Genomic DNA, 13,209 nt, shown 5'->3' with positions numbered 1-13,209 from the left:
GGTCTAAGTATGCATCAAAGAATAGAAGGATGAAGCAGTATAGAAATGTTGTATGGGATCGGATTGATAATTTTGATACATTTAGCATTGACTAGAAGGGAAGAAGACATAATACAATGGCAGACTTGCTAGCCCATATAGCTTTAAGGCCACAAGATATTACCTTTGCTGCAATCTCAAAAGTTGAAGTTCAAAGCAAGCCTTTGGTCCTTGATAACATTGAAAGCTAGCAGGTTTTCAATGATGATGACGATATTTTAAGCTTCTTAACTTGTGTGGAACAACATGAAAATCAGGAGATTGAATTTGGTGCCTTTGTACAAGCAGAGGATGGAAAGGATATGATCTTTGGGAAGGAGGTGATTCAATTGAAAACAAATAGAATTCCCAGATGTCTGGCTATTCTGGAAAGGGTGTTTGATAGTCAGGATAAGGCCAAAGTTGCTACCACTTCCCCATACCCTAAGGATTTAGAATAAATTAACCTTGGGATGGAAGGAGACCCAGGAAAGGTGTATAATGGAAAGAAAATGTCACCCAAGGTATGAAAAATGTTGATTGATTTGTTAATGAAGTATAAACATGTCTTTTCTTGGTCATATGATGACCTAAAAGCCTATAGGGAGGATTTATTTCAACATGAAATTCCTTTGAAGGAAAATTCTAAGCCCTTTAGACAAAAGAAAAGACCTATTAATCCAACATTGGCACCCAATATGCAAGAAGAATTAGTCAAGTTGAGGGACACTAGAATCATAAAACCCATCAGACATTCGTCATGGGTGTCTAACCTAGTACTTTTGAGAAAAAAGATCGGAGATATCAGATTGTGTGTTGATTTTAGGAATTTGAATATTTTGTTGTTAAAAAATGACTATCCATTGCCTAATATGGAAGCAATGTTCCAAAGGGTCATAGGTTGTGAGCTTTTGTCTATGATGGATGGATTTTCAGGGTATAACCAGGTAATGGTTAAAGAATCAGAGCACTACAAGACAATATTTACTATGCCTTGGGGAACTTATGTTTCTATAAGCATTCCTTTTAGTTTAACAAACATAGGAGCAACATTTCAAAGAGCAATGTCTAATATTATAAATGTCTTCTTAGTTGTATATCAGAATGATTTAACAACATATTCTAGGAAGGAAGATGATCATTGTGGTCATCTTGAAAAAAATTTCAACAGGGTTATTGAATATGGATTATCTTTAAACCCAAAGAAGTGTTCTTTTGGGGTGACTAAAGGTAAACTGTTGGGTCATATTGTTTCAAGAGATGGTGTAAGGATTGACCCTCAACCCAAGATTGTGAAAGGCATTCAATCATTCTTTGGGCAAATCAATTTTGTCAAAAGGTTTGTCACTAACTTTGCTGAAATCAATAGACCCATTTCCAAGATGTTAAAAAAGGGCACAAAGTTAGAATGGGAAGGAGAGCCAACCAAGGCATTTCATGAAATCAAGGAAGCTATTAAGAATGCACCTATTTTGAAAACACCTGATCATGGCAAACCTATGCAAATATTTTCATTTGCATCTTTTCATATTGTTGTTGTTGTCTTGTTGCAAAATAATTCAGAGGGTTTTGAGCAACCCCTAGCATTTTTTAGTAAGTCCTTGGAGATAGCAGAATTGAAGTATTATTTAAATGAGAAATGGGCTTATGCAATAGTAAAGGCAGTAAAATATTTTAGTAGTTACCTGATGGGAGCCACAGTGGTTGCATATGTGCCTAGTGTTGCAATCAAAGACATTTTCACATAGCAGGAGCTATCTGGAAGGAGATGTAGATGGATCAATGGGATCCAGGAATTCAATATTGATATCTTGATCACTAAATTAGTGAGAGGACTAGGATTGGCCAAATTAATGGCTTAGAGTAATTTGGATGCAAATCAGATAAATGTTATAGAGGAAGAACACAAAGATTATGTCTATGATATGGATCACTATGAGTGGTATGATGATATCATATACTACTTGCAGAAAATGAAATGTCCTAAAGATATGGCTGATAATAAAAAGAGGACATTGAAATTACATGCTATAAAATATGCCATTGTTAATGGAAAACTTTGGTGGAGGAATAGTGACCGTGTCATGTTAAAATGTGTTGACCATGACCAAGCTCAGAAGTTGTTGTCAGAAATGCATGGTGGAGTTTGTGGAGGGTATTATATGGCCAAGACAACTGCACACAAGGTATTAAGGGTTGGATTTTGGTGGCCAACAATTTTCAAGGATTCACATCATTTAGTCAGAAGATGTGATCCATGCCAGAGGTTTTTCAGGAAAATTAAAATTTTCAAGAAATCCGTCATTGAAACCTGTAAATGTGTAGGCTTCATTCCAGCAATGGGGTATAGACTTTATTGGAGAAATATCATGTAAGTCTAGTGGTGGTCACTCTTGGATCTTGCTGGCTACTGACTATTTCACTAAGTGGGTTGAAGCTATACCTACTAGGAAGGCAACAAGTAAGGCGGTGATTCATTTTCTCATAAATAATGTATTGACTAGATTTGGATGTCCTGAAAGAATAGTCTCTAATAATGCTATGAGTTTTAGGTCAAAGGAATATGAAGCTTTTTGCAACAAATATGGTATCCAAATTTCATACTCATTACTTGAATACCCACAGGGAAATGGGCAAGTTGAATTGAGAAATAAGAGCTTGATGAAAACTATTAAAAGAATCTTGGAGAAAAATAAAAAGGCTTGGGATTCAAAGTTAAAATTGGCAGTTTGGGCAGACCGAGTGACAGTTAAGAAAGCAATAGGATGTGCACCTTTTGACTTGGTGTATGGTATGCGCACAAGATTACCTCAAAAAAAAATGATGGAAATGTATAAGCTTGTCCAAAATTATGACAGTGATATAGATGATGATATGTAGTTGAGGGTTGAAGCTTTGATGGAATTGGATGAAATTAAAAGAGAAGCTAACACCAGAAATGAAAAATTACAAATGCAAGTAAAAAACTTGTATGACAAAAGAACAACTGTAAGGACTTTTCAAGTTAATGATTTGGCTCTGATTTGGAATGCCAGATTAGAAGATAAAGGAAAACATGGCAAGTTTGACGCCATTTGTCTTGGCCCATATCTGATCCAAAGCAAGTGGGGAGAAGATACATTTTTTCTCCAAGATATAAATGGTGATACTCTTGAATTTCCTATTTATGGAAAATTCTTGAAGCTCTACTTTTCTTAAAGTAGTTATTTTTCCATGAGCATTAGTTTAGGTCTTGTACATAAATAGTGTAGTTTCCTTTTTGTTCGAGTTGCCTTATCCAGGTAACTTCCTTTTGGTCTGCTCTACAAAATGGTCTTCTTCACCAAAGATTTTGGATTCTTGCTTCATTCTAGTTAAATGACCATCCCCAACCAGAGCCACCGATAGGCCTAAAAATCACTGTGCAAAAGTTTTTCATGCCTTGGTCAATTTTTTGATCATTCAAAATTAATTTTGTTCTCTGTTCCTACCTTTAGGGTTTAGGATTTAGGGTTTTATGCATTTTTTATTAAATCTTTGTTAAAAACCCTTAACCTGTTATAATTTGGCATTGCTTTTTATCCACTTAAGCCAAGGGTCAGTTACCATTGGTGGGGCCATTATTTTTTCTAGGAACTAAGTTGTTTCGGCTAGCCCCTTTAATATTTTCCTAAGTTTTGCGCCCTAATGTCCTATTGGTCCCATGGCCGAGTCCCCCTTTTTGTTCCCTATGGTTATGTATTCCTTATTATCCAAGGTGGGTCTCATTTAACCTTCTTTTGCCAGCACCTTAATTTTTCCTGTCTAAAATATTTAATATTTTTGCCGGTGACTTTATGGTAAACCGCGAGCAGATCCTAAGGTCTGCGCAGCCCCACGATTGAAAGTGCAAGGAAGATAAGAACCGTGACATCACGAGATGATGCTACGTGTCCTCGACAAAGAGGTTAAGCCAATGGTTTTACCTTTCAAACCTTTGATGTTACCATTCCTTGTAGATAAAGTCCAGACAACTAAAGGTGCATGTTTTTGCATGTGGTAAAGTAGAATGATGATGTTTTAATGCCAATCCAAGAAGTGCTCGAGAGTTAGCGGCCATTGTTAAGTGATTGTCGTGGCTGACAAGTAAATAGTGAACCGATCCAACGACCCTCATAACCCCATGAAGGAAGATGCAAGGGGGTTAAGGACTGTGGAATCACAAGATGATTCCATGTGTCCAAGGTAGACTAGGAAAGGCCGATGGTGGGGTCGCTGACCAAGGTGAAGTAAGCGGTGAGTTGGCTATGCCATGTCATACTTTGGGTGGACCCGCTTGCCATATGTGATTGTAAATTTCAAATTGACTAAAGATAATCATGCGATGCACCATTATGGAAGATGATTGATGGTTTAGTTTTAAACTTATTTTAAATGCAAGTTTGAGCCATTTTTTCACTTGCATGAGTAGTAATGGCGAATGAGATAGTAGCATTTCATTTCAGAATAATAATAAAAGTATTCTCAAATCTATTTTAAAATTCATAAAGTGATTCATAGTGATTTAGAAGGTATCCCCAGAGCTGAAGAAGATTGAGACAAATTCTTGTAGTGCAGGATTGCGGTTTGCTTGGTATTTGCAAAGTAGTAAGTTACTAAACACCCCTTTTGTGTTCCCTATATGATTGAAGTGTGAATTGTGTGAGTAATTGCAAGGAAAACATCACAAATTATTCTAGGGTTCAGAATTTGATAAGAATTTGCATATTTATGAATATTAGAGAAGCAGTTGTAGATTTTGATATTGGTTATAACTTTCCTCGAATGGAATATCCTTGTAACAAACTGAAGTCAGGTATGTTTAATCATTTTGATGACATGTGTCTCTTGGCCTAAAGCATTTTTGTGTCCTTATTTTCTATAACAGGGAAATCAAGGCCATTAGAAAGGGTTCCACATTCTCTGAATAGGGTCTCTTGTGTAGGTCTAGTCTGCAGGATTAGGTTCCAATTTTGAGAAGTCATCAGTAAATAGCAGAGAATTGTAATGTCATTTTGTAGAGCAAAATAGAAGATAGTCATCAGTTTCAAATTTCAAATAGGTTCTCATGTAAATGAAATGTATTCGGTTATTTGATAGAAGATAGATTTTCAAATTAATACAAATATAATTTCAAATCCTTACTCTCTTGTGTACGATTTTATTTTCTTTTGGGTAAATGGAATCAAGGGTTTCATTTGTGCATTGCATTGTTATGATGTATGTAATCTTTCATTTCATGCTTTAATCCAAGGGGTTATTTAAAATGCTTGAATGAGATCATAGAGGGATAAAGCTTGTACTAAGATTTGATAAGTAGTTTGGGTAAGAAATTGTAGATAAAATGATATTGTAATGTAGTATCATTTAAGATTTAATCAACTATTAGATAAATTTCTATGAAGTTTCAGTGATATTTCAGAAACTCAAAGCCCAATGGAGTAAGGCATTGGTATATGCTAGAAAATGTCATTAGGTTATCAATTTCTTGTCTGTTTTACTTATGGTTTGTCATAAATCATTAAAACAAAGATATATTTCCAAGTTTTTATGTATGTATGAGGTGTCCTACTATCTCATGCTCCAGATAAGGTCGAGGATCACTGAAGAATTTTCCATTCTTGAGCATTCTCCTTGCTGTCAAGCCTGTATATGAGATTATCTACTTTTTTTTAGCATAATTCATGAGTGTGGTGAAGAGATCACAAATTTTCTAAGGGATCACCCTCCCAAGTCTTGTAGAGCCCAAAGTGCAGAAGGATTTGCAAATCCTTGTCGCAATTGGTCCAAGTCTGAAGGATATTGATAGTTGGAAGTGGCTTCCATAAGTATTTTCCAACTTGGTTTCTACCTTGTAGCAGTGTAAACCCTTTCTGGGAACCAACACAAATCAAGCTTGCATCAACCAAAAACATTTTCTATTAATCCAAATATAATTGGAAAATGTAAAGCTAAGCATAGCCAATTCCTCAACCTTTTGCCACCTCCTTCATGTTAGCTTCACATGAAAATTGTGTGAGCATCTTGAAGCATGTGGAGGAAGGAAAGGTTTATTTTCTTAATAATAAGGTAATACATTCTTTTAATAGTAGTTTTTTTAATATTTTTTTATTTACTTTAATTTATTCTTTTAAATAAAATAAAAATAGATTATATGGTGCAGGGCACCTAACACTCCAAGCATGCAATGTTGTTTCTTTTAAGTTTTGTGTGTTGTCTTTTATGATGTAACAATGGACCAAACATTTGGGACTCAATAGAGCCATGGTTGAGTTGTCCAATTTTTGGATTGTGTCATTTGTGTTCAGGATGCTGCTAACCTAAGAAGTCAAATGCTAAGGTAGATCATAGAAATAGTACTCTAGATGATTGTTATCATGTAATTGGGGTCTATTGTATTGTGTTTACGTCTTCTAGGGTGTTGTAGGAACTTCAGGAGCTTTGAAATGCATTAGAGTGAAAAGTTGCATCTCAGGAGTAAAAGATGTAAAAAGTTGTTGAGCAACATTTTACAATTTTTGCAAAAGTTGCATTTTTGGAAGATGGCATTGCAAAGTTGGTTGAAACAAATAAACAATCTACATATAAGCCAAAAACTACTTTGTTGTACGGGTTGGAGAATTGAGAATGCAAGAACAAGTTTTTGGTTTTTGAAGCAATCTTGTCTTTTAACCATTTTGATAGTTTTTCCCTTGTTTTCATTGCTTGGTATGGTCTAGTATGGACTTGATTGTACAATCTCATTGCGGGGCATGAGTTTTCATTGAATTTACTTTCCAATAAGTTTTATTTGCAGGACTGATTGTCTATAGTTGTAGAGATATCTTCCATTCTTTGCAACTAGGTGTAAAACCCTCGCAAGTAGGGTTTAAGAGTAAAAATGGCTCTAACCTAAGAATTCATTGATGGAACATGTTGAAATCAAGTAGAATGCTAGGTTAGGGTCTATACATAGTTTTAGAATAGGTTTTGTTGTTTTGCAGGACCCTTTAGAGGAGAGATAATGAAACCCTAGGTTCACTGTTGGGAGTAGGTGAGCTAGGACAACAAAATAAGTGTATTTTAAGAGCACATGAGGATTGGTAAAAGGCAAAGTGTCACATGGTTTTAAATCCTTGAGTATTTCCTTGAAGAATTCTAAATCATTTTGAGCAGATGTTCTGATCGGTGAAGGTTTTGAATCACATCTTTCCAAGTCACTTGGTGAGGCCTAAACCCTTGAAATTAGTGTAGTATTGGAAACCCTATTGTGTATGGTGTGTTGTACAAGAAATAACACTATTGTGTTTGTAAAAACCTCTAATTTATTTAGAAGCAACATCTACCATTATTTGAGCTTATGAATTCTATTTTCGTACCTATATATTTTTTACAAATAATATAAACTCTTTAAAATTGTAGAAAATATTAGACTTCATTCCAAGAAAATCTATGAGCAATATTATCAAGAATAATCATTAGTAAAGGAGATGGTACAAGACATACCAATGAAGGTGAAAGAAAGTAAAATATGGAATAATGCCTCCAAATGCTAAATTTAATAAGAGATAATATAAAAATTTTTACAAACACTTTAAGTGTTACAACTTAGAGACACACATACAAAATCAAATAAAATTGTAACATCAGATTTAGGTGGGAAAATGCTTTCAAGAAAAAACACAAACTCCAAAAGGTAGACTTAGTTGTATTATCAACAATAACCAATAGTTACAATACAATGCATAGAGTCAATTCTCTTCACGAGTAGCTACAACAATATAGAATTCTAGAGAAATTTCAACAACATAACAACATCTTAAAAAGTAATCAGCCTATCTCATAAAATCAACTAAGTCATTGACATATATAGAGATTAATACAAAGAGGTGAGTGCTCATAGTTTCCAAAACCATCTTCAACGCCTGATAGGTAAGTTGCATCATAAACAACATATTGCTAATCCCATGACACGTTGCACATTGCAACTTCAAAAGCAACAACACCTACCTCATCAATAATAGTCATCTTGCCAAATACAATGTAACTACAACATAGAAACTACCAAGACCAAGAATTGGCACCTTCCTCACCTCACATTGCTTGTAAAAAGTGAGCTCCACCATAAATTGCAATTGCCAAAAAATAACTCTCCATGACTCTTCCACTAAACTTGCAACTCTCATAGGCATGATATAAATTTGTCATAGTCCCAACATAGCAACCTATGACACTAGTCACTTAAACTTTAAGACTTCCAAAGTGGTTGTAAAATTTAAGAAATAATAATAATTAAATAAACATGTTTGGTCTATAATGTTGCAACACCTTAATCCTAATAAGCGGGCACATCCAAATGATGAAACACAACATTATGGATCACTTGTGAGATCTTACTTGCTCTACCACTTTCTAATAAAATCTTTACCCTATTATGCTTTCTAAACATATAATGTTCATAGAAATCAAAACCAATGGAAGAATCTATATAAGCTATCATTATATCTTTAATCACCAAGATTTTCAAACCATTTTCATTCAATCCAATAGTGGTTCCATAACATACCTAATTCAAATTTTAGCTTATAGAAAATATCATTTCCAATTAGTTTAGCCAAAAATGTCTTCTAGACAACCTACAACCCATCTCATCAAAGATAATATGCACTCTAGGATCAATCATCTTAAAAATATAGAATTGATTTTTCTTTCTAGACTTATTATCACCAACATCCAATTCCCATCCATAACTATCTATTTTGATAGAGTTATTATCACATGCCCTTCATCACTTCTTGTACTTAAAAATATCACATATTCTGGGAATACATGTGAAATAATACAATAACAATTGTAACAAGAATGAAAGCATTACTACTGGTTCCATCATTGTCCAGGGATTTACCAAGGAGTCATTTTTCTTCCTTAATTTACATTCCCCTTCAATGTGAGCTATCTTTATTAGGGGACCTGGACTTGACCATTCTCTCTTCTTATTGAATTAAGAATGAAATTATTTACAAGGGCTATAGAATGAGCTGCATATTACACTTCCCCTTGTCTCTTGCATTCTTCTCGCCCAATTTATCTTTTGACCGACGCATTACAAGCATTGCATCCTTGGAGGAACGTTTCCTTTTTTAATTTAGGTTTACATATAGAACTGCCAGTTACTCTTATTGATTAGTTAGCAGTAACTTTTAGTTTTCACATTATTGGATTGCTAATACACCCATAATGTCCTTCCTAAATTACAGGGATATGAGCACAGTTCCTTATTAAAGTTCTCAAAACTGAACCTGGGGTGGCCCATTTATCTCACTGACTCGACATTTTCGCCATCTTGTTCGTAATTTTCCATATCACTAAAGTTTTGCCCGATTAAATTAAGTTTTAGAACTTTCTTTTCCTCCACTGGGGAGACCAAATTGGGGTGTTTTCTCTTGAATGACGAAAGCAGCCACTTTAGTTTGACTTGTATGGCCTTTACTTTACTCATACATCGTATTGCATGTTCTTTTCACACCATCAAAGGAAGTTTTGTTACGTTTGTCCTTCAACTGGATTGATGCCTTGAAAAGACCCTTTTTATATTGTTTGTATATTCTCTCTTCCTTCATTGCTTAGATTGTAGAATTTACTAAGATAGGCATCCATTGATTCTTTTCCATGTCAATATTAAGCCGAATTACAGAACGATATTTACTAACTGTATTCCACCTACTAATCAGTTGCAGGTTTTTCTGTCAATCTATAAAACCATTTTCCAGCCTTGGAATTAGGGTTTACTGTCTATGAATTGGTATCGACTATTTAATCTCGTACTCATTTTCTTGATTTCAGTACACGTGTAATTGTGCCAGTCAGTATGATAGGCTTTTAGGCTAGAATAAAGGGGAGTAAACTGTCCTTTTAAATGTTGACCAAAGTTAATTAAATTAGATAAATACATGTAATTAGTAAAGTATATATGAACTTGTATTTAATGATGATGGTTGAAATTGATATATTTGACAATTGTGATAGTCATTTTTAAAAATGAATGCGGAGATAAAGGATTTAAGAATGATTATTTTCAAATAGATTTGAAAATAGTATGTGTTTGTATTTTGAAACCGCGATCTTTTTGTCATATTAATGTCTTAAAATCTTTACTAGAATTCTATTCAAGAGTTCATGTCTAAGTCAAATTCAAAATGTTGGATTCATCCCTTATCTCTAGATTTTACCTTGCACAAAGTACAATCCTACTTTGTAATTCAATACATTCTTTTAACCTTCCAGTTTGTGCTAATTTTATTTTTTGTGGAGAATTTTATATCATCCATGAGCTTCTCATCCCCAGTTCCTAGAATATGGGAACACGTATGGCAATGTCTTTGTAATTGAGAGCCAAAGATAGAGGGGTATCCATTTTACCAAAGTCATCGAAAATAGGAACTTACCATCACCCTTACTAATCAAACTATATTTGTTTAGTTATTTATACTAATTAGATGGTTGCTATTATTTAAAACTATCTTGAAAGCATTATCTTTTCATCGTAAGAGGACAATTTTCTTGAGGCCAACTCTTGAATATGTATGTAAAGTTTAAAGACAATATGCAAGTTTCCTAAAACATAATGCACATTCATATTTGTTAGTCCATTTAAATTACAAAATTGAAAAAAATGTGTAAGTATATATGTTTAAATTATTCAAATTATTATTATAGTTTAAATGGTGAATACTATACAACTAGTTTTCTAGTACATATACATTTAATTTAAGACAATTTAAATGTTGGAGGTATATAAAGATCATCACTATTGTAAACTCATCTTTGATACCTAGACCAAGATTTGTGTGAAAGCTATAATCTTTATGTTTAATTTGTGTAAAAATGTGATTATGGATTGTCATAGTATAAAGAGTCATCTTTATTATTATTTTGTGAAATCGTAGTACCTAATATGTTTACTGTGGTTATGGATGCTTTTTAACAATTTTCTAATATTTTGTATGTTTTCACCCATATTAAATCCCTTAAAAAAAGAAAGTGACAAGATGAGGTGTTGAAAAAAAGATGAAGGCTTGCCTTCCCATGACAAGAGGAGGGTCATGAAATAACTCTATTTATTAGAAAAGAAGAGAGAGGGGATGCAATTTTTTAATTTTGAATAATAATTGTATAAAATGATAGGAATTAATTTTTGGGAAAGCATTTTTGGAGAGATTATTGTTTTAATTGTGAAGTGATTTCATGTACATCTCTAAAATCTTATTTTTGAGTTTTATGTAAATGATCCATTTGTGTTCTATAAATGATTTTGTGCATATTAATGGGATAATTTTTTTAGTGTAGCTCTCCAAATTTGGTTGAAAGAAGCCTTTGTGTGATGTTTGAGGAGAGAGTGAGGATTTTGTTGGAAAATTTGATTTTTATTTTTTGTGAAGGAAACTTTTAATTATGATATTGGAAATATAATATAATTTACTTTAAAGGAATGTCTTGATTAGAATACCATATTTATAATAGTTATATGATGTGAAAAGAGTTATGGGTGTGATATTGTTGCCAATAAATAGTTATGTGGAAATGTTATGCTATTTTGGTAAGATAGAAAAATGATAATTTTTTCAAGAGACTATAATTATTTGAGAAGATATAAATTTCTTCTAATTTTTTTTTTAAAGAATTGTGTTTTCTCTTCTCCTCCATATATGATAAAAATATATATGGATTTTTGTTAATTGTATATTCAATACATGTCTCTAATTATGATTTTTTTCCTAAAACTAGATTATTTTGAGAACCTTTATGCTTGGGGTGGGTTTATTTTTAAATCTATTATTTGTAGAAGAGCTTTACTCCATTAGAAAATGTAAACAATGGGTATATATTGTATGAAAATAACATGATTTTCACTATTACATTTTGTGTTGAATAAGTGATTAGCATTATATATTTTGTGAGATTATTTGAAATTTATGTGTTTATGTATGTGATTGAGAATATTATTGACAAATATTTTTAAATCTCTATTAAAAATCAGATTCTAATATTCTTATATTTTTAAGAAAAAACCATTCCAATAATTTGAAAAAGTTTTTTTCTCTTGTTAAATAGAAACAAAGTAAAGAGCTTTGTATGTAAAAATAGTTCTTCCTCTATTTGATTAACTATTTATTTCAATTCAATGTTTTTAATAATATACGGAGATTAAATTGGTCATTACTCAACAATTAGATATACCAAAAAAAGAGAAATGATTTATATTTTTTGTGACAAAGTGAAATGTATATTTGACATATTGTGATATAAGTTTTTATTTATGTTTATATTTATTTTCATAGAAAATTGTAAGGAAGATTACATATATTCTTCTACATAATTTTGATGAAACAAGAAAATTATATAATACACTTGAGGACCAACTATATCATTGTAATTTTTACCCTTGATAATTTCATGCTATGTTTACCACTCATTTTAGCCAAAATGATTGATCATATGAAAATATGCATATTGGGGACCAGATTCCAAAACTTGATGACATTCTACATTGTTTTTCACTTTGAATTGTCAAATTGAGATAAACACTAGAGCTAGGCACTAGTATCTTAATTTGGGCCCTTGAATAACAAGAAGGTCGAGACATTAGTGGCATGAGTGTCCTCCAAATTTAACCCCAAATTCAATAGTTCAAATGCCAACTTTATCTCTTTAACAAATATAATTGCATGGCAGACTCTCCCAAAAGGTTGCTTGTAAAAAGGTGTTAATTGCATTTTAAAGAAATACCTTGTCTCATTTGAAAGATTTTGTAAAAGTATCTCTCAAATCTTAATCAATAAATATAAATAATGTAAATAATCTTGAGGGAATGATCATGCATACAATAGTCTACTATCAAGTATCATTCATGACTCATCATTATTATCATGTTGTACTAACCTTTTTGTAGAACTTCATAAGAGAAATTCAACATCACCTTAAACATGATATTCAATAAAGGGTGTCATACCTTAGGTAACCATTTTAGTTTAATTTATTTATTTTCCTCTTCTCTTGAGGGTGTGTGTAGGATATTTCATCATCATTCATTGTTTTTGTGGAGGTGGGAACTTCAAGACATGGTTTGACTTAGGGAAGCTCTTATACAACACAACCTTTCCCTTTCTTTCATGTGTGAAGATGTAGGTTGAAGGGATTTTTATTGAGAAAGTGATA

Source organism: Cryptomeria japonica, chromosome 3 (assembly GCF_030272615.1).
Source record: "Cryptomeria japonica chromosome 3, Sugi_1.0, whole genome shotgun sequence".
NCBI lineage: Eukaryota > Viridiplantae > Streptophyta > Pinopsida > Cupressales > Cupressaceae > Cryptomeria > Cryptomeria japonica.
This window is presented reverse-complemented; position numbering follows the sequence as displayed.